Genomic DNA, 23,554 nt, shown 5'->3' with positions numbered 1-23,554 from the left:
CAGCACCGATTTACAAAAGAAGTTCCTGCACTACTTCGGATGTGACTTCAATAGACATCTGTGCATGAAGTCGCATGGACATGCGGCTTTGAATACATTTGGCTTCAGATGAATTCGCTCAATTTCAAAGTTGTGTTTAATGTGAATGAGGGCTAAGGCTAGGTTCACACTGCAGTGATGCGGGAATCCAGCAAATCCACTGCGGGTTCCTGCATTGCATGTCTTCTGGCGGCAGTTCACATTGTCCTATGTGAACTGCTGGGAGTGTCAATTGTTAATGAAACCCCCAAATCAGTTCGATATCGCAGTGCGAACTGCAAATTTGGACAGGAATCGGATCATATGGCTGTTAACACCCATGCGATCTGATTCTGCCGAGGACCAAAAAAAGGATCCTGTGCAAAGTTGGTCTGTATGGCTGAAATTGCATCGCACAGAGATTGCATGTGATTTACACTGCAGTGGGAACCGGTCCTAAAAACTTGAAGCTGATTGATTACTATGCACAGCTGTATCAGATTCTGTGTGCTCATTTTAGTAAATCCCCCTCCTTGTATGCGTATTACAAATAGAAAAAGGAGACTCGCTTGTTTTTAGAACCACAGTTTATTATATAGGATAGAAGCAAAAATATACTACACACATTTTGAATTGTGTATTTCATATTTTTATTGCACAAATAAAGATGTGAATGTTTTATAACATAAAGCAAAGATGAAAGAAGTACGCATACATACTCAAAGCGAGAATTTGTTACACATAGTAAAAGAAGACAGAAAAAGCTCACATAAAGGAACACTGTAGGAATTGTACTGATATGTTGTTTATTAAAGAGGTTGAACAGGCAAAATAATGCATTCCTTGTAGTACTACAGATGCATACTATCTGTTTTCTTCATCTTGCACACAGTATCCTATTTCTGTTAGCCACGCTAGCCCAATGCTAAATATTCTCAATATAAGATATATTCAGGTAGTCAGATAGAGGCACTGCCTATAATCTTATATTCCTATTAAAAGGGGATTGGCATGGCAGATGTTATTACAAATAAAAATGATAATTCAGTTTATCACAATCATTTAACTATTGTTTTATTTTTCAAACATCCAATCAAATAACATTTCTGAAGATTCATGTAAAAGTTCAAATAGTTTATTAACAGATAAACAGTTATATTTCAGATTAAATAAACAATACAGCATATTTGATACAAATTATGAATATTGTTTTAACAGTCAAACTGAAGTTCATGTTTTGTAGAAATCTTGAAACAGTTTTATGTTACAACAGTTAATTACGGTAAACAATAAACTCACAAATTTTAAAAAAGAATTGAAGATTTTTTCAAAGTTCAACACAACTCGGTATTATTTTTGCTGATTTATTGAGGAATATTGACACGTAATTAAAGCACTATGATGGGGGAATTTACTAAGGCCCCTTTACACTTGTGGGACTTCAAAGTTGCGCGATTTTATGGCCATGATTTTGACAAAACAGTCATATGACTGTGGATCTGACTTTGCCCTGAGACTTGAAGTCCGACCTCAATGAACAGGGATCTAACTTTGATCAATGATAATACGAGGCACTGTCTGGCATGAATCTTTAGGCAGAACAACACGCACAACGTAAAAAAAAAATGGCATGGGTTCCCCCTCCAAGAGTATACCAGGCCCTTATGACGTCGCTGCCAATCATGCCCTGGGAGGGGACGTCATGAGGGGCGGGACTTCCGGATGACGCCACATGGTGACCCCGCCCCATGCCAATATAAGTAGTGGCACACCACGAACCCGGCATTAGAGCTGGAGAGAGCGCCGAGTCAACATCGGAAGAAGAACAGAGAGAGAAGACAGCGGAGAAGACCCAACAAAAGAGCAAAAAGATAGCGGAGAAGACCCAGCAAAAGAGGCAGAAGACAGGGGGCAGAGGGAGAAGAACTGGAGAGGGCTAGAAGACATCAGCAAAGAGCGGAGAAGACCCGGAGAGGGGAGAAGAACCAGCAGTTGCAGAAGACCTCACCAGAAGACCCAGAGAAGGCATCGGAAGAGACCTCAGAGCTGCCTAATAAATTACTTTAAAAACATATGTACTGTGATTTATTTTTGACACTTTTTTAGGTGAATGGGTAGGGGTACAATGTATCCAATACTCATTCACATAGGGTGGGGGGCCGGGACCTGGGCGCCTCCTTGTTAAAGGGGGCTTCCGGATTCCAATAAGTTTCCCGCCCACAGACCCCAAGAACCAACGGCCAGGGTTGTTGGGAAGAGGCCCTTGTCCTCATCAACATGGGGACAGGGTACTTTGGGGTGGGGGTGCAGGGCCTCCCTACCTCAAAGCACCCACTCCCCATGTTGAGGGCATGTGGCCTGCTTTGGTTCGGGAGGGGAGGCGCTCACTTGTCCTCACCCCTGTTCCTGACCTGCCGGGCTGTGTGCTCGGATAAGGGTCTGGTATGGATTTTGGGGGGACCCTCACACAGTTTTTTTGGCATGGCGGTTCCCCTTAAAATCCAAACAAGATTGATTGTGGAATGTTCTTGGAGGGGGAACCCTTTTTTTTTAGTTGGCATGGAGTTCCCCTTCAAGATCATCAAAACACAAGTCACATGCTAAAGTCAGATCAGTTAAGATGGCGATTTGACTGTGATCTGACTTCAGTGATATTCAATGGGCTGAGAATTTGCAGTCCCAAATCATAGGACAAGTTATACAAGTGTGAAAGGGGACTAAAACTGCAGCAGGCAGAATCTGGAGTAGTTGGGTATGGCAACCAATCAGCTTCTACCTCAACTAAACAAGCTGAGGCTAGAAGCTGATTCGTTGCCACTCACAGTTGTTCCAGATTTTGTCGGCTCCAGTTTTAGTAAATTTCTCTCTGTGTATAAGAAATGAAGATTAAATCCAACTCTGGGTAAAAAAAAAATTCCCATGCATTGGGGCTGTGCCCACACTGCAAGAGTAAACTGCTCATGTCTAGGGGTGCTTATACTCTCTCGATCCTTCAATACTCTGGAAAACAGTACTCCCCCACAGACCACGGAGGTGGACTATTCCTGGTCTGTGGAACCCTGCTCTGGGCGTAATAACAAGACTGCTAGACCACCAGGGGGAGGGGTTGGGGCACGAGCCACAGGACTAGTCTTGTTCTGGGAGGATTGAAAGATCAATTAAGTACATCTCTGCTCTCCTCTCCCCCGGAAAAAATGGGGCTATGTGTTAGATGGTGTCTATTTTGGCTGTATTTTGGGGGGGTTTAGTCCACTTTAAGAGATACATTTATTGGCCATGATCACTACTATCATTAGGAATATAACTTATTTGGAAAGTTAATCTCCACACGATGTCCAGATTATTTTCAATCTCCTTCTCCAAGATATCCATGCTGACATGAAAGAACTAATTTGGTCTAGGATATTCAATATTTTCTGTATCGGATGGATCAATTTCGGGCACATATTTTTTTCAATATCAAAAGGACCCAATTTAAAGGCTCTGGGAAAAGTAAAAGTTCACCCTTGCAGTGGGGTCACACTGCAAGGTCTGACTGCTCCTCTCTTTCTGGGACACAGGAAAAGCACTTTTGCTTACCTGTTTATCTACTCCCCTGGCAGACGGCACTCCCCTATGCTCTAGTGGTGAACTGCCCCTTTAGCATCCTCATATCCAATTCAGGCCTATTGACTCCTCATCAATTTTGATGGAATCAGAGGAATCCAACTCCTGGAGTGTAGGGGAAAAAGAGGCTGCAGACACTGGTCTAGCAGCACAGTAAGTGACAGTGAAGAATCAAGTAAGTAAAAATGATTTACTCTATATTTCCCACTAGAAATAAACAGGCAGTTAAACTTTTCAGTGCAGGAACAGTCCCACTGCACGGGAGGACTTTTAGTTTTCCTGGGGCTCAGCTTTAACTAACTGTCCCTATTCATTTAATGAGATAAATGTTAAAGTGATACTAAAGTCTCTCTTTTTATTATTTCAAAAGAACAAACATGTTATACTTACCTGCTCTGTGCAATGGTTTTGCACAGAGCAGCCCAGACCCTCCTCTCTCAGGTCCCTCTTTGACAAACCTGTTGAGTGCCCCCACAGCAAGCAGCTTTCTATCGAGACACTCAAGCTGAGCCGCTGGTCTGTGTGTCCATTTAGACACAGAGCCGCGGACTGATCAATCCCCTTCACTCTCCTCATTGACTCACTGACTTTGATTTACAGCAGCAGGAGCCAATGGCACTTCACTGCTTTCTCAGCCAATGAGTAGGGAGAGTCCCGGACAGTTAAGTCTTTCAAGAAACATTGCGGGATTGAGTGGGGCTCAGGTAAGTATTAGAGGGGCTTAGGGGGGCTGCTGCACATAGGGGACTTTTTATCTTAATGGATAGAATGCTGTTCCTGGCTCCTCCTCTTGTCTTAGAGCTCCCATAGCAAGTCGCTTTATATGGGGGCACTTGTGTGTCCTCGCTCCCAAACACAGCTCTATGTGTCCACAAGACATACAGTAAATGGCTCGGCCTCACCCCTGTTTCCTCCTCACTGGTTGTGATTGACAACAGGGAGAGCCAATGGCTCCCACTACTGTCTCTCAACCAATGAGATGGCAGAGATCCGGAAAAGCAGCCACTACATCACTGGATCGCGTTCAGGCTCGGGTGAGTATTAGTGGGGCTGCGGGGGGAGCTGCATACTGAAGGGATTTTTTACCTTGATGCATAGAATGTATGTATGAAGATAAAAAACCTTCAGCCTTTACAACCACTTTAAAGAAAAAAATTCTAGTCAAGTTCTGCTTCCACAGCCTTCATGGTCAAGGTAACATTTATCCATATTTATAACAAGTACTCATTCACAGTGCAGTTTTGTGCAGGTAACAAGAAAATAAAATGCACTGCCCAACCTTTAACAAAGTTCAACATTTCAGTGTAAACACATTTGCTTCTGAAGAAATTAATTATATAATTCAGTTGCCTGATACAAGCTGCCCTGGGGTGTTAAATGACATGCACATCCTATCCACATGTTAGTAAGTTAGTGAAACGCCATGCTGCAGATCACAATGTCTGGAGACGTTACTAGCTGCAGGCTGCTGACACAAGGACATCATTGTAAGAACTTTGTTAAGGTATTCACAAGACATCAAATGAAAGATGAAAATCACCACATAAGACTGATATGCATTGAACCAAAACCACATTTAAAGGGTACTAAATGCAAGAACAAAATGTTATATATAGAAGCTTATCAGTAATTAAATGTAGTGGCTGCATTAGTTTTCTGGTTTGTCAGGCCGTTTATTAATTTCACCTGGTTATCTTGTCAGAAAGATATTTCTTGTCTTAGGGTGACAAGGAGGAGCAGCGTGAAAACCCTAGCATGGCATATTAGACTACAGAAGATCCTCCTCTCGCCCCATCTCTATAACCTAGGGGGATGTTTTATATAGTCTACAATTAAAAAATTAGGAAGGAAGATAAACATTGTTTTGAGGATGAAATACTGTACTCAAGAAGTTGCTAGGACACTTAATTTCTGGCAGGATCAACAGTTATTTTTCTGTATTTACAGAAAATGAACTTAGCCTTAAAGCACAACTAATGCTGCAACCACATTGGATGACTTGTAAGCTGCAATATATTAAAACTTTATTCTTGGTTTAGATTAGATAAACTTTAATTGTGAGGAAATGCAGAGGTAATTTCAAGAGAACGTAGCTCAAGGCTAGATTACAGAAACAAAGACCAACATGCAATATATTGGTTTTAATTATAAAGAAGATCAGGCTTGCCCCAAGATGTTAGTAAAACCCTGACAATCCATAGGTAAGCAATACGTGTCAGTACAATTGCTGTAAAACCATAGCTCATATCATCTGGTGGGAACGCTCACATAGCATTTTGTAAACCAGAGTTTCTGAGACATCAGCCATATTTTATAGCAGCTGTAATATCACAATTGCCTGACCTAGGATTACAGTTTATAGTCCAAAATAGTATATTAGTTAAAGAAAAAGAAGACAACGCTCCTTACTAAATTATAACATAATATAAGCCATAATCATTTTTATGTATAACAAGCAGGTGAAAGTATTTTTAAGAAGTTTTCTATTTTTTTTATAGTTTTACATACGTAAAAAAATATATATTATTGTATTTGCAATGTCCTTTTTATTAGTGTTGCCACATTTGCATGTCATATTCAAGACAGTTATACCTGTACTTTTATGTATTGCTTTGCTTCAGTTTGTCACAACAATGCAAAAATTCCTTTAGAGACCATTAATGTTTATGCATTTTATTGATCGAACAAGTCTCAATGCATGTGCAGGTTTTACGATTGTTTTTAATGGTGCTTGTTTACAAATGCAACGCATTGGCATGCATTGGCCAAAATAAAAGCCATGTCTGCTATTTTATCCATCAATGAATGGTATAAAGGATTTTAATATGAATGGCAAGGCATGTCAAGATATTAAAAAAACACATCTTAACCACTTCAGGATCAGCATGTTACACTTCCTTCCTGTCCAGGCCATCTATTGCATTTTTAGTGCTGTGATAGTTTGACTTACAATTACACTGTCATACAACCCTGTTCCAAAATGTAATTTTATTTTTTTATTTTTTGTTAGATATTTCTTTAGGTGGTATTTAATAACCAATGTTTTTCTTTTATTCCTTAATAAATATAGGAAAAAAATTGCAAATAAAAGTTTCAGGATAATATGAACATTTCCAAAATGACCCCATTTTTTGGGGGGGGGGTTAATAGACACCCCGAGATGATCACATTTTTTGCCACAATGTTTGGAAAATGAAGATACAAGCTGAGGTGGTTAAAAAATTAATCAATGTGTACTTGGCTTTTAAAAGTCACCCAATGTAGCTAAGTGCAAGTCGACCATTATTAGAGGAAGGAAGTCGAAAGGATAAAAATTTGAAAAGTTGAAGTATATTGAAATTGTATTGTGCAATAGCTAGATGTCACAGATAAATCCATAAATAAATATGGGTGAAACATGTAACTTGGTACAAAAGGTGGAGTTAGCCTTTAACCTCAAATGTCATCTTCAATACTTTTTTTTTTGTTTTGTTTTTTAACAGCAATATTTAGGACAAAACTCTCACAAGTAGCAACTGTCTTCTTTTTCCTTGGTTTGATTTAGTATTCATTTGATGAAGGGTTAAAGGTCAAGAAACTTTAAATGCAAGCAAATTTCTGTATGATTATTATAAGCATATTGACATATGTAAAATCTTCAAAAGTTTACTAATCTTGGGGTTATTGGACACCAACCTAGGTATGAAATCAAAATTTTAAAGCAGACTCTAAGGCCTCATGTGCACTGCAGCTGTCAAAGCCCATTTTACAGACATTTGAATTTTTTTTTCTAAATGCCCCTCTATGTTAGCCTATATGTCCATGCACAGGCAGCATTTTAAAGGAGTTTAGAGACATGGGGCTTTTCTGGGCAGAAATCGGAATGCACCAAAATTGCATTCGGGAGAGGAACGTTTGGGCAGAAAAACTCCAGATGCGTCTAAACTTGTATAAACGCTCCTAATCACTGGCCCTGTTTAATTAATACAAATTAATATTCTGGCCAATTAAATTAATAAATGCCCAAACGCTTGATGCCCCTGAATAATGCAGCTTTAGCTGTGTTTTTAACACTGTTTTTCCTCCTGTCGGAAAAAAAACTTTCTGAAGAGTTCAGTGTGCATGAGGACTAAGAAGTGCTTGCATATACTGCTAGCAGCCTTCAAAATCCTACTGTTGTGGCTGTTCTGAAAGGCAAATATTCAGCGCCTCCTGTAAAACAGAAAGCTTGCTTCCCTTTTCTACCTCTTGAACTTTCCTGTTGTCCAATGAGGTAGCTCTTTATAGTGATCAGCCAATAATGAATATGTTGGGGGTAGGAGTTAGTGGCAAGCTCTGACATCACCCAAAAGTATCTGAGTTTTTATTGTTTTTTTTTATTTTTTATAACATAGTCTCCTTAATGGGCCAATAACGATTTGGAAGAGCTGCGAACTTGGTTCAAGATGCATTGTTCCATTGCTTGCACCCAGCATATTTTGCTATGTAATAATAAAATACATTCTGCTTAATTCCATGACTAATGAGAGATTAGTCTGTCAGTTTGTACTTGGCACCTACAACAATAACAGCTCAGTCCTGAACTGGCAATATCACTGTTCATTAATGTCCCAGGGAGACTTCTGTCTGAATTATGAATTCTTATTGAATTTAGGGATTATGTATTTTATGCCTGAAATGCACAAAATGGGGGTTATTTACTAAAGGCAAATCCACTTTGCACTTTGCAAGTCACTGCAGATCCTTGGGGGAGATGCAAGGAAAATAAAAACAGCATTTTAGCTTGCACATGATTGGATGATAAAATCAGCAGAGCTTCCACTCATTTCAGATCTACCCCTTAGATTTAGAGCGACTGCACTTCCAAGTGCACTTTAAAGTGCACTTGCAGTGCAAAGTGGATTTTCCTTTCGTAATATTAGATATTAGAATGTTTTTGAAAACTGCCTATGGAATCCTTCTGATATTAGAATGTTTTTGAAAACTGCCTATGGAATCCTGGAATTTCTTACATGATGCCATTAAAAAATATGCTTGTCTGCCTTTTATATACCTCCTGAACTCTCCAATTGACCAGTGAGGAAGCCCTTTATAGTGATAGGACAGTTGGTAGAAGTTGATAGATTTTAGTAGGATACAAAAAAAGAGTTGCTAGGATAGGAGCATTCGTACTCATGACTGTTCATATATTTATACTGCCTATCAATTTAAAAGCCTGAGATGTGCACCTCTGGATTTAACCATCATTTAATTATTCTGAATGTTTTTGGAGACTGCCATAGACTTCTACGGGTCAAAAACATGAGAAACATCTACTGTACATTAATAAATTACAATCATCTCACCACTCGTATTTAGTGGGTTTAAGTTTAGTAATACAATGGTTTGGATTTCTGATCTGTAAAGAGTCTAAGGATTTTTACACAAAGGTTTTTTTATGTATTAATTTTGTTATCCATCTATTTTGTGCGGGCATTACTAGTTGGTAGCAAAGAATCATAGGTGCAAAAATGCACATATAGACAGCCTAAGTGTGCTTGCATTTTATATTTAATGGACCTTTAACACCCACAAAGTGAAGCTCTTCCAAAGCTCACAGAACAGTGAAGAAGATCTAGTCATTGGAGCAACCATGGCAATTCATTTGTCAGATTTCAGTTGACTGGGCACATTGCTGTAAATAACAGGTAAAGGACCCCCCCTGTTATGAACTGTTATGTTTTACTACGAAATACGGTTCCAAACCTATGTTAGGTGGAAATCTCCATATTTACTCATCTGTCTTATCTGTTTATCAACCAAACTCAAATCTAAACTAGACACCGTTTAAAGATATACCCTATGCTACTAAAATTACTGACAAACCAAATCTGCTGTGACTTAAAGTATCATTGTTTTCAAATGTTGGACTGGTTGCACCCATGACAGATCATTCTAGATAACACATTGTTAGTAAATCAATACAACTTTTGTTAGAATTTTAGTAAGGTAATACAAATATGTTAGAGTTTAGTAACATTAGTTTCTTTATTGGTCAGTAATATTAAGCAAGTACATTCACGTGTTTAGAGCAGAACATAGTTTAAAGGAGTTGGACATGCAAGCAGACACAATTCTGTCATAGAACATCAGGTCTGTGAAACTCCTTCCATTGCCAAATTGGTCCCTGCAGCAAACAGAAGTGTTTAGGCTATGTGCAGTGTTCCAGCTGTTATTATGGCAGTGTTTCTCAGCATTCTCTGCCAGCTAGTGGCTAGAGCAGAATGATAAGCGTTGCAGCTGGATCACAACAGTTTGCCTAAATCCGTAACAGTATGCATTCAGAAACAATTATTTATCAAACTTACCTTACAAATTTAAAAAAAAAACATACCTTAAAGTAGTGATTTCCATGACAGAAATGAATCTCCATAACACATTTTAATTTAAATGTAACCAATTGTTAGCAGTGTGTTAGTATTTTAAGCACACAGCAGGTATAAATATACATGTTAGTTACTAAATAATAATTCATTCAACCAATCTATTAGTAAAGTTTTTTTTTTGTTTGATCATAATTAGTTGTGTTAGCTCATCATTGTACAAATGATTTCATGCATTTTCATAAACTAAAGAGTAATATGTTTAATATCAATGGCAACCAATCAGAATAATTAGGCTAAGGCTCCAAAAGGTGATTTCTGATTGACTGCCTAGAATTATTGCACACCATCACTCTTCACACTGTAACTAAAACAAACTGAGCATGTAAAGTTAAAGTTGAAGATTATTCTGCTCATATTTTTCCTTCCTTGGTCACCCCCCCCTATCAACATGCCAATAAGACTTTCTAATAAAACCTTTAAGTTCTCATTACAGACCCAAGGATGTCATCCTTGGGTACCTGTACTTCTCTATGCAATGAAGTATGCTAGGAAAGGTTGTCACTGTGCTGTACCTGAAAATGTCACAGCACCCTGCCTCAGCACTATTCCCAAGTGCCCTTAGTCCTGGTGAAAGCCGTAAACTGACTCTTGGGAGGAGTTTTGCAAATATCAAACTGCCTTTATTAAAAGATAGCAGTCTGGAGGAGTGGAAATTTCTAGGCAGGTTTCATTTGCATGGAGACTGCCGTAGGTCAACATGTGATGCTAAGCCTCCATGATTGAAAAAAAAAAAAAATCCAATAAATGAAAGGGGTGGACAGGGACTGTATGGCTGGGGAGGAAAGAAAGTGCTAGATGATGCTAGACATTCTCTAGACAGGAGCTGCTTTTATCAGATTGCTAAGCAATTTCAGTGCAGATGAAAAACCTGTACAAATGTGCAAGACTAAAGGTAAGACTGGAGTTTAGCTTAAATATAACAAAGAAAAAATTGCTGTATAAAAACAAAAATCTATCTAGCTGTTTTCTAATATAGCCATGTAAAAACATTGTTTAAATAGTTTAGTTCTTAAAATGCTATGCAAATTTAGTGTATCTATTTACTTAAACTAATGGAAAGCTACCTATACTATATTTCAAGCAAACACTCTATTTAGTTACCAAATTTAAAGGAATCTTATCTAAAACATATGTCTGCAGTGTGTCATATGCTAGGACCACGCATGAATTAACTAGATCTGAAAGCTCACACACTCCAAGGAATGGTTGTGCATAGACTGTGAGCAGATGTTACTGAGATCTCAGGGTTTGTAGGCATATGTAATTATGTGTTTAATGGGATATTACTTTCACACAACATGTGGTCCCTCTAAACCAAATTTACTGTAAGCATGGATAGTTTGGATGTTAAAAATCACCTTAGGCACAAAAAAGGTAATTTGTAAGCCATAAAGATAAATATCAGTTGCATTGCCAACTGTGTAGATCATCCAAAAAAGGTTCACAATCTACAAAATCGAAAACATTAATTACATTTTTTTACTATGCTAAAAAAATAATAGTAACCTTATGTTATATATATATTATTATATATACTCTCTCTTTTTTCTTTAGTGATGGCATGTGTTTCTTCTAATCTTGCCCCTGTGTATACAAATATATAGTATTTATATCAGTATGACACTAAAAAATGCTGTGTACGGCAAAGATTGGTACTATCTGCCCCTGCTGACAGCATTGTTTTAGAAAATTTAACTGGTATTAATGACAGTCACATATAGTCTATAGCACTGCATTTATAGTTTCTCCTATACATCTCATTTCACCTTGTTCTGTATACTGTTTAGTCATCAGATTGTGTATCTAGTAGTTTAGAGGTTTATAAATAATATAAATATTAACTATATGAAAATCTCTAATAAACCGTTAAAAGATGCTGTTTATGATAAAGCAAATTTAATAGATACACTGGTGTTGTACTAATATGTTTTCCTGCAACAATATATATATGACTATGTGGGCATATTAAAGTATGGCTGCATTTTAACGACCAGTGCTTAGATTTGATATTTTATTGTCTCAAAGACAATGGTTCCATTAAAAACAATTGAATCAATAGCACATACGCCATAGTTGTTATTGCTATAATACCACCTATTAATGATAACCCTACATCACATTTGCATTTAAACCATTGATTAGAAAGGAAAGCCAATATTCTATGATAGAAAACAGTGACATCATTTTTGATGGTAATTGTGCAATGACTAAGGCCAACTCAATGTGTAGGTTAGACGATTAATTATGGTAACACAGGACATAAGACATGCTTTATGTATAGAAGTGTTAGCAAATAGCAACGCCATTAGACATGTATGTTTCTTCACAGTGAAAGTAAGATACCTTCATTAAATAATTATCATTACTGCATGCAAGCAAAGGAGTGTTCAATATTCTGTTAATGATGCCAGAGATGAGGAAAGAGACAGTTAATTAAATTATATTCAAGTACCAGCACTTAATAAACAGACAATTCTTCATAAAAGGTATTTTGCAACAATGCCAATTATATGTCAATGTTTATCTGTAGTGGAATAGTTAAAAGCGAAAATTGAATGACATGTTAACAAAACTTTACCAGTCTTACTGGGGTGGATACGTAAAGAGTAACAGAAGGACTGGAATACATCTGTCCTAATAGAAATACTGCTCCAGCCTACATTTGGTGATGGGCACATGTGTGAAGGCCTAGTAATTTGGACTTTCTCCCCCCTCCCTATTACACATTTGAATTTATTTATTTTTGGAAGGGGTAATAGATTGCTTCCAATTCCTTATTCCTCCCCTAGGCATGAATGATGTAGCCTTCATCCTCCCCTCACCACCACCACCACAAATAGTCTCATGGGATATATGTCACACATCCCAGGATGCTTCAAGACAGCCTCAACCAGTTGACAGATCTGCCGGGGGTAGCTTTAAATAATCAGAAAGTCAGTCAGTTCCTGCATCCAAGATGGTGGCATGGGAACAATAACAGCTGTGAAGACTTGAAGGAAGACAGTTTTGGGCTTCTTTGGCTGGTGAGTATGTTTTTAAAAATGCTTGTAGTTGCTGACTTTTAGAGGGAATTATATACTAGTGTGAATGCTGACCCTCCCTTTCAGCAAATATCACATGAAAAGATGCCTAGTTCTTCACCAAGCCTAGCACTAAATTTAGTCTGGAACAGCATTTTCTTTAGGAAAAGTAAACCCCTTAACATATTTATTTTAAAAGAGAAGTGTGGTGAAAGCTTTTTTTGGCCTTGCTTCTCATGTGGGTCACAGGAGTGTTTTTACTTTTGCTCTCCAGTGAGCCAAAGTCAGCTAAGAGCAGGCTACATTCCGCTATCAGGTGACATGGCAGAGCCACTTCAGGCTTTGGAAAGCTCCTGACAATTTTGTTGGGATCCACCCAGCTTTCTAAATCACAGCTGACTCTTCCTCTCAGCACAAAACTGAGAATCGGAGTCGGTTGCACCAACCCTCTTCCACTGAGGGTGAAGAGGGTGAGCACTGAAGGGGCAGAGCGGAGAGTGGTGACTGACAGTCACTGATCTCTGCTCCAAGCAGGCTGAGAACTGCCATCATGTGATTGCTCAGTTCTCATCCTTAAATCCAACATGGGACAGCTGCAGCATCCAGTGCTCCATGCAGTGCTCTAGCATAGGGGTAAGCATATATGATTATTTTATTTTATTTGCAATTCCTAAAATTCTCCTTTATCTTTTAATGTTCAGCCTTCTTTAGAATATTGTTACAGAATTTGTATTTGTTTCGGGGAAGCTATTTTTTCTATTCATTTTAGTTTTCTCAGATACAGATGGAAAATGGTCTGATAGCTCCAAAAACATGTTTTTTTTTTTTTTTGTTTGTTTTTTTTTTTGTTTTTTGCAGCAGCATCGCTGTATATTTAATATCTTAGAAGAAAACAAGGCATAATTGTATGGCCAGAATAATTCAGGTTGCTATATCAATGCCCATTCTAATCAGCATTATGGTATGCATAAAAATAACTTCACAAATCTATGTTTAATAGATCAGTTTCAGTAATATGCTGAAAATGTAATTTGTAAGCATTACCAGTAAAGATTTTCCCTAAATAGCAACAGTGTGTTAAATTAAGCTGCCCTTTAATAATGTCTTATTTTTTGTATTAAGAATTAACTAGATACATTATGCCTTCTTTGTATTTAACAATTATGATATTGTTAAAACAACCAAAATAAAATTACATAAAAAAAATTAAAAAACAAAGTTAAAAAATTATTTAAATTAATAGTTGTACAGCATTCTGTTTCACTTAGCACAAGAAAGATGTGGTGACGTCTACTGACTGAGCACGCTAACATATGGGCTTTCATCATTTATCAAGGAAAAATACACCAAATCATTGACTTAAGATTTCAGTATGTCAGTAATCTCAACAAGCACTGCTGCATGAAAAACACACTTCTTGCCCACTAAGCAGATTTGCTTTGAAAGCAGAATGAACCAGAATAGAATCCCATGTTTTTTGGAGAGTTTACATTCAATTATAAAAACATATAGGCATACCCCACTTTTAAGTACACAATGGGGTTTATTTACTGAAGCTGGAAAGTGCAAAATCAGGCTCACCAATCAGCTTCTAACCTCAGCTTGTTCAATTAAGCTTTAATAATAAAAGCTGGAAGCTCACTGGTTTCTATGCAGAAGTGAGCCTGATTTTGCATTTTCCAGCTTTAGTAGATAAAACCCATTGTGTATTTAAAAAAGTATTACATTTGCATTTGACATTAGCCTGCCCAAATAATGAAAAAAAAATCTCATCTATACAACAAATCATGTCTGATTTTCCTAAGATATGGGACCCTAAACAAAAACAGAGTTAAGTCCTTTGTGGGCCATGGCTCATCACTTTTGGGACAGAAAATATGTTTTTCACTGTCTCTAATTTTTTTCCACAGTCAAACTTAAAGGGATTTTTTTTCTGCTTGATATTCAGGTGTTGTTACTTCAAAGTGAAAGCTAGAGTCTCCCAGCTGGAGATTCTAAATGCTCAAATAACCCCCCCATAACGTATTAAAATATTTATGTGCACTCTTCTGTATGCTTCATTGTGGTTGAGAAGATTACTGTATACTTAAAAATCCATTAACGTGCTTTCCATTAATCTTTGCAGATGCATTGTGGCTTAGTGACAATGCCATTCATCCAGGTACGGCGCAATATAACAGGATTATGGCTGCTATCTAACTAAGTCCTGTGCATGCATGTTGAAGGAATTAAAATTATCATTTAAAAGGCAAGTTAAATACAGCACATGTTTACTAGAGATACATTGAATAAACATGCAAGAAATGTACTAGTTTTACTCAGCCAGGGTAACTAAATAGTATAAGAAAACAAATAGGCATGTATCTATGTTTCTATTACATTACAAAGAAAGAGCAAGATAAATAATATAGTATGATAACTTTTTGGATTATCCTTAATTTTGTAATAGAGACTTTTTAATGCAGTGCTGTAGTTTTAAAAAGTATGCTCAGTGTGTAACTGTTAGTTAAATAAGGAAGTGCAAGGAGTCAAATCTAGAAAAGTCAATCAATTAATCAATTACTCAATCAATATAAATTCACTTTTTGTTGCTAGAGCCATAATAACATCTGGTATGCACTTGATTTCTGGTTGTATTTGTTTTAATTATAGCACCATTGCACTTGCTGTAAATTATCATATACACACCTAGGATATTATTCAATAAAGCATTGCAAATTACCAAGATTGCGCAAAAAGCAACAACTCAAAGCAACCAATCATAATTCATTTTTTAATGATCTAATATATGATGGTTGCTATTGGTTACTGAACAAAACAAACTGTGATTGCTTTTTGCACTTCCATTTACTTTTTGCATCTGCCCCATTGAACATGGTGGTGTAATTACCGGTGACTTTTTGTATGTAAGTTCTTCTTGCTTTAACATCCTGCTAATTTGTTTCTTATATTAGTATCATACTATAACAGCTTTCTTTGCTAGTAAACAAAATATTGTAGGGAAACTAATATAAACATGTACTGTACGCAGACATGCATTTATATTTTACACTGTATATCCTAATAGCATGTTAGTAGGTTTGAAAACTATAAAGGGGCATACAGCAGAATACATTATCTATAGAACGGTCTTAATTGAACTGAACCTAGAATGAGAATAAATTAGAAAATAAATGTTGGTTAATAGGTTATATATCCAATAAACCTGCAATGGTTGGGCTTAAAAACTCCAATTCTATTTAGTTGGAGATTTTAGCCAATCACATTCAAAAATACACAACGATTTCAGAGTAGGATTCTTACGCCAGTCATTAGCAAAGCAATTTATGGTTAGAGTCAGACAGGGTAATACACTGATAGTAGATCAAGTGTGTCATGCTTTAGATTAGTATAAGATCAGTTGATAGGTTAATTGCACAGATGCTCTTGGTAGAGCCTTCAGCATGCATCAGGAGTTAGTAGGTATTAGTCATTTTCTGTACAAGAATTTAAGCATTGCCTTCTAAATTATGAAGCGTTATGCGTGCATTTTGCATTAGTATTATTGTCACAAAGAGTTGGAAGTTTTATTAGTATATTTTAACAAAATGTATAACAGAAGTTTTCTTTTTGCATGCATGAGTAGATAATTGTGAAACAAAAAAACATGCAGTATTTTCTGTTGGGGGAAAAAAAGGAAACAGGTTTGTGTTCCACAAAGAATTAGAAAGCACATGTTAAAATTTAGCTTCTTTGGTGCACTAAAGCAAAATACTTTTTCACAAGACAGTTGAACAAAATGGTAAGGTTCTCATATCACTAAACATTTCATTTGCAGTCAGAGGAAAGACTTCAAGGTTTGGAGTTCATTTTACAACCAGTTGGGTATATATTGTATGCCAATATACAAGTGAAAGATTGTTTCAATGTAGCTTCATACAAATCAATGGAGTCAATGTTCAGTTTTTAACAAGTGCCTAAGGAACGTGGTAATTTTTTGATTTGTGTACTCACATATTTAAACCTTTGGCCTAGGTGCTAATAATTCTTCAGATAAAATAGCTAAATGTTCAACAGATCATCGATTATGTGGCTTAAAGAAAAGAGCCTCTGCTAGGCTGTCTAGTTAAAAATGTTTGCTTTTGTGCATAACCATTTTGTTATTTATTTTTTTGTATATGTACCTAACAAGTTGTACAAACAATGATGCACTCAGTGAGCAGTTCCTTTAAGGGCAAATATGTGATAACACAAAACATATGTCCACTACTACCCCAAGGTTAGCAAATTAAAGGCCATATATAAAGAACAACAAAGGGTGTCCATTGGAAAACCATGGAAAAACATTATTTATATTATTTTTTGTATATGTACCTAACAAGTTGTGCAAGCAATCAGCTTTAGCATTGCAAGCAATGATGCACGCAGTGAGCAGTTCATTTAAGGGTAAATGTACGATAACACAAAACATATGTGCACCACTACCCAAAGGTTAGGAAATTAGAGGCCATATATAAAGAACAACAAAGGATGTCCATGGGAAAACCATTATTTCTCCAAGCAATAGTCATGTGAACTTTATCCTATAGTAATAATCATTTTTATTTTGAAATGTTGTTCTAGTGCCATACTAGGCATGAAGAATAAAAATGATCCCAAACATGTTTCAAATATCAGTTATTTAAAAGCAGGCTAGAAGTTTATGAAGGTATAATTTATCCACAGATTTTAAGCAGTACAGCCAAATGGCTAAGGAGCATCTGAATAGGAATCTTAGTTTACTCTTTGGAAAATTTCCGCATGAACATTTTAAGCTACAGCTTGGTTAGAATGTTAGCCGATATGGTCTCTGTTTACGCTGGCTTTTTTTAGATCATTATGCAGACCACTAATTTTAATCACCTATGCTCTTAAAGATAAACACTTACATTGTAAACAGTAAAATGCTGTTCCATGTAAAATGCTGTGCAATAAACCGTTTCCATTTCTATGCAAGGCTACTAATTTAGTGTAATTAGGAATTTATTGTAACATCCTATAACACTTAAATGAAATTATGGCTAGGGTAGCTGTTCTGCTCTAGAAGATGTAAACCACAACAAAGACATTTAAATGTAATGGTATCAGCTTTCGTAAGTAAGAAATTGCATATCTATAAATGACATTGCAGGAGATATAACAGTAGTACCATAGAACCTTCATATGCAGCCTAAGCTACATAGAAAATATATTGGTGTACTCTTACTAAAGTGTAAAAAAGCCATTTCAGTACTATTGCATGCAAACACAACAGCACATGTTTTACTTGGTAAATATGGTATATAAAGGGAAAATAAAGGGTGTTTTATTTAGTAACTGTGATTTTAAATGCTAATTCAATGTGCAAAGTGTGGTGCTAATCTTATAGTGTTACAGAAGCTGTGGTGTTTGTATTTTTTTTTCCTCTCTTTGTCCTGGAGGGCTGGAGTGGATTCCTGCCATATAATTACTGCATCCTTCAGCACCAATTATTGCAACATATTTCGTCTACCAGGCTGGAATCTCCTAAAAATGGGGATGCTTTATCTTTAACTGTGAAAACTTTAACCTTATGGGACATAGTTTAAAAAACAACCTGTCAGCAATGATAGCTACAGTAAAAGGCCAACATTTACCAAATGAGTTACAGTGCTCAGTTCTTAATGTTTTTTACTAAGAGAACACCATTATATCTTCTGGATAACAATATTAGAACTGTATTGGTTCCATTTCAGGTAAGCTAAAACCACGTTCATTTGTCATTGCGAATAGCATTAGGTTGTTAAAGTGCAACAGACATTAGTGGATTTAATACTGTTAGTGCAGTTATTAGTAGAAAATGTTAGTAAATCAGCATTGCAGACTCCAGATCTTTTCCTCTGAGTTGTCAAACTCAGCTAAATCACGCCACCAGACAATTAAAAAGACAGGACAGGCATTTAATGTTAGTGGGTTTGCTTTTTACAAGTTAGTAGTAAGAAGAGAAAAGACAGGCAGAGTCAGGAACTTGAACAGTTTGCTGTTTCTCTGCATGGTTAGTAGAAAGTGAGGTTAGTACAGCATGCTTTATTTCCTGGTTAGTTTTGTTAGTTGTTTGTAAGTGGTGTTAGTCATTTTTAATCAAAAGCTGTAGACTCAGTGATTGCATTTACTGTGTGTCTGCAGTTGTTAGTATGTTAATACACATGCAGTTTTTCACCAATAATACGACTGGGATGCACACATAGACTGATTAGGAAAATATAGAAGTGACTTGATTGACATTTGTTTCTTGCTGACATCCTAGTAATCTCATTTATGAAACTTGCACTTCTCTTTGGACACATAAATAAATAGGTTGAAATATGTGACATAAGAGTAAATTCAAAACTAGCCTATTTTACCTGTTAATACTCATTGCATGATGGAGGGTACCTTAAAGGCATTTCCATCCTAAAGTGACTTTAGCTTTTAATCCTTTATACATTGCAGTAGAATCAGTACAAGCCAAAAAGCTAATGTCAGCTCAGGGTGGATGCTCACATTTACATACTTGCCAACCACCATGAATTCCCTGGACTGTCCACTATAGAAGGGTAGGGTTTGGGTCTGTTATGTCCTGGAATTTTATATGGGAGTGTTGGCATGTATGCATTTTATATGCAAATATAAGAACAAATAATTCATATATAACTCATTTTCAATTGACTTATAGGTAATAACATTTATCATTTCCATTTTGAATACATATGCTATGCAACATAATTATAATTTAGGAAAATATGGACAAATGTGTAATTGATTTAGCCTTAATCATGCAATTAATTTGTATTGGAACCAAATAATTAAGATAAAAAGAGATGCATACAAGGAGAAACAAATGCAGAAATCGTACCAGGTAATATATACATAGGCAGCATGGGCAGTATAGTAGTTAAGTGGTTAGCACTCTTGCCATTTGATTCTCCCCAGGGTTTTTTCCTTGAAGTACTGTATGTATGTTCTGTCACTGTTTGTAAGTGAGAGGCCTGTAAGTGATAAGTTAATTTGTTTCTGGGAAAATTTACCTAGTTCATGTTTGTCTTTAAGTCAGTAATAGGGACATTAGATCGTAAGCTCCTATGGGTTAGTGACTTATGTGAGTGGTCTCTTGTGTTCACTATGCCTCTTGGAAACATACAGTATATGGTACTATATAAAAATAGAAAAATAGGTGCATCACAGAAGATAATGTACATCAATATATCCTGATGACCAGAAGTGTTTTTAATGGTTCATTTATGCCAGGGAGTCTATATAGCAACAGTTCCAGTCACCCAGCTCAACTGCTTAATGGATGCAATTGTCAGATTTGCTCACAAAAATATTAGGGTAGCAAGACTATTCCCTTTATATGAGCCTAAATATAGACCATTGACTGTATACATGGATCATCGGATCTACCAATTACATCTATAATGCTCTAATCAGTTGACATAACCACTCCCTGTACAGGTATCATAATATGGTAGCAGCATTAATGTAATGTTCTCGGTTAGTATGCTCCTGACCTAAAATTGCCTTTTTTTATCTAAATATGTAGCAGTGTTACATATATTTTCCATATATTCCCAGAAAGTGTTTCAATGCACATTCTGGAATAATTGTACCTTTTTAAAAAATAACAATTGGTTCTAAATTACAACTTCAGACATTCCAAAGTAATGAACTGTGCTCCTGAAATGATAATGCTCACCTATAAGTGGCAATTATTTTACAATGCTTTCCTCGGATTGTAATGGTGACATTTTTATACTACCACCTAATAATATTCTTTGGGTAATGAAAAGTCTAAAGTACTAAAATGAAGAAACGTCCCTACTTTATTAGTGGTTTTCACTGGTATAGCGAAACACCCTTAATGGGATGAAACTGTATAAGAATGTTGCCATGAAACAGGTACATGTATTTTTCTCTGACCCATGATTGTCATATTAGGAGCATTACATTGCTTTTTCCCTTAGGTAACAAAATGTAATTAGAGCCATAAGAGGAAATGTGGACATGCCATTGGAAAGGTAATCTGTTACAAATATATTCTGCAATGTCATATATAATTCATTCACTTTAAGTTCAAATATATATATATATATATATATATATGTTACAGTAGTGTACTGTAGACCTTTATGGTTTGGAGTGGGTCATTTTCAGAAGGGGAAAACCTCTTAATATAGCTAATATAGCTGGTGACATTAAGGTCACGGAGGGGCTACGGCCTATCTTCTGTCTACTTGAGTACAATTATTGTGTAATCTCTTTCTCTCCTTCCACATAGATTGCCTATTTTCCTCCTAGTACATGAACACAGTCTGTTACTATTAAATGTTTTTCAGACAAGTGTTCAAGATACAATTTCACCACAGACAAGTGGAAAATAAACAAAAGTAATGGAGAAAGCAAATTGCTGATGCAGCTCAAACGAAGACCTACAAACAGGCTCTTTAAAAATCTGAAGTGAGACTCAGCAAAGAGGTGTAACGATAGCAAGTATTTTGGGAATAAAAACAATAACACTTCTAATGTTCCTCATTTACAGTCCATGCTTTCCCACTTAAGCATAAGCTCAAAATAAATGGAACATTAAAAGGCAAGTTCTCATGAGCTTCAACTAGATATTGTAATTATGCCTTGGCTCAAACTTCCATTAGATGATCATGAATATGTGCTTGTGCATTTGCTTTTGCATGCAATGGTCAAGGGCCATCTTTTATTAATCACTAGAGATACACCATCTCCATCAACCTTACAAGAAAATAAGTGTAGCTAACTACTTTATTGTGAGCAGCAGATGAGTAATCTACTAATGCAGGCATAATAAAAAAATAAATAAACAATCAAATAAGAGCAGATGACATTGGAAAGGTAATTAGCATAATTGTCTTTAAGCATCAAAGGAGTGTGAAAGCCTATTTCAGAACGGAATATGCATTCCGACTTCTAGCTGTTAATTATTCCCACAAAGAAAACTGCATTTTCCAAAATAATCTACTCAAACAAAACATCTGCAGAGCATTTGGAAACACAAAGGGTCTAAAAGACACAAAGCACCTTGCAAGAATAAAAACAAAACCAAAAATAGGTAAGCAGGAATAAAAATACCTCCCTTGCCTTAATGCATATATTGCTTTTAAATGACATGGAGAAATGACGAAAAACCACTGTTTTATGGTCATAATTTAGTGAGTGGTTTTGTGATAGTTGACACGTCGTTTTAAAGACAAACGCTGCCAAATAGAAGATGGTGAGATAAACATAAAGGGAAATCCTTACTCATACCAATGCACTATTCCACCAAATAACCACATTTTAACTGTATTCAAATCAGTGTTTACCCCATCAATTTAAACCTTCCTCTACCTGAAATTTGATATTAAACATAGGAACCTGTTGATCCACAACTTAGATTAAGCAGAAGCAGGGAGACAGGGGTTAAAAGTATTCTAAAAAATGTAGCACAAGAATTTAATTTATTTGATGGGCAGAATCAGGGTATACAACTTACTGTAAGTAATAACAGACATATCCCCTCCCTTTTCACTGAACGCCACCTCGTGATCCTTTCCTTCAATATTTATAAATGTATATATTTTATACAAGGTGCACCAATATCAACACCTTAAAGCTGCCAAATATTAACAACACAAGCAACCATGGACAGTAAGGTCAAGGGAATCTAAATGGGATTCAAAGGTGTCTTTGATCTAAATGGGAGCTAAAAGTGTCGTTGTCTTTTAGATATTCATCATAAAAATTCCCAGTAAGTTCTTTAAAAAAATAAATTCTCAATATAAAAAGCTAATCTGTGTATCCCTGTAATATTATGTTTTAGTAAAATACATGATCCTAGGCTGTTTTTTTTTTTGCTTGCTTTCTCCATTCTGTTTCTAAGCTTTAAAGCTGCTGTTTTTTTTATTATTCATTTTTATCTAATAATCAAAAAATTCATAACTCTGCTATAAAGCTCAGGTATTTCTATATAAATACAGAAAACAATTAGCATAAATACTGAAAATAAAATATAACTTTGAAGATTAAACTGTCGAATTGTACTGTATGGGCAGCGTGACGGATCATAGATTCTTCTTCGCATGTGAAGAGGCATTGATTTCTGGAAACAGTATTCCACAGGCAAAGCACTTATCTGAAAAGAATTGAAATAAATACACCATCAGATGCCATTTAGTTGCGCCTGCAATGTTGTGTATCAGTAACTCAATTCTGCTGCCTCCTAATTACATCTGGCCCAGACTCTCTTCTTAAATGCATGCTGATTGGCAAAGTAGGTGGCAGATCATTGTCACGAATTGTATACACTTGGGTCTTCAAGACTTAAAGGATGATATTGATTAGTGCTTGTTGACATTCACACACCGAAAAAAAAAATTGGATCAGCAGATTATCGTACCTTTGGTTCATTTCCTTGACACAAAAAAGGTGTGACATATAAATGTGCTTTTAAATTGAGCTTTTCTTCATGATGAACTGACA

General features: G+C 36.3%; 1 long non-coding RNA gene across 1 annotated transcript in view; it reads right to left on the bottom strand.

Moving 5' to 3' along the window:
• Nucleotides 1-807: 807 nt before the first annotated feature.
• LOC143940225 (uncharacterized) overlaps nt 808-23,554 on the bottom strand; it is a 31,664-nt gene continuing 8,917 nt past the window's right edge. The window contains exons 2-3 of the long non-coding RNA XR_013263834.1: nt 8,592-23,207; nt 808-8,550 (exon numbers count right to left, since the gene is read on the bottom strand). This is a non-coding gene — a long non-coding RNA (uncharacterized LOC143940225). The remainder of the gene's footprint in view (nt 8,551-8,591; nt 23,208-23,554) is intronic.

Source organism: Lithobates pipiens, unplaced genomic scaffold, assembly GCF_037356315.1.
Source record: "Lithobates pipiens isolate NorthernLeopardFrog02 unplaced genomic scaffold, aLitPip1_a1.2 Scaffold_3, whole genome shotgun sequence".
NCBI classification, from domain to species: domain Eukaryota; kingdom Metazoa; phylum Chordata; class Amphibia; order Anura; family Ranidae; genus Lithobates; species Lithobates pipiens.
Note: the sequence above shows the minus strand (reverse complement) of the source record. Positions and strands in the feature narration are given on the sequence as shown.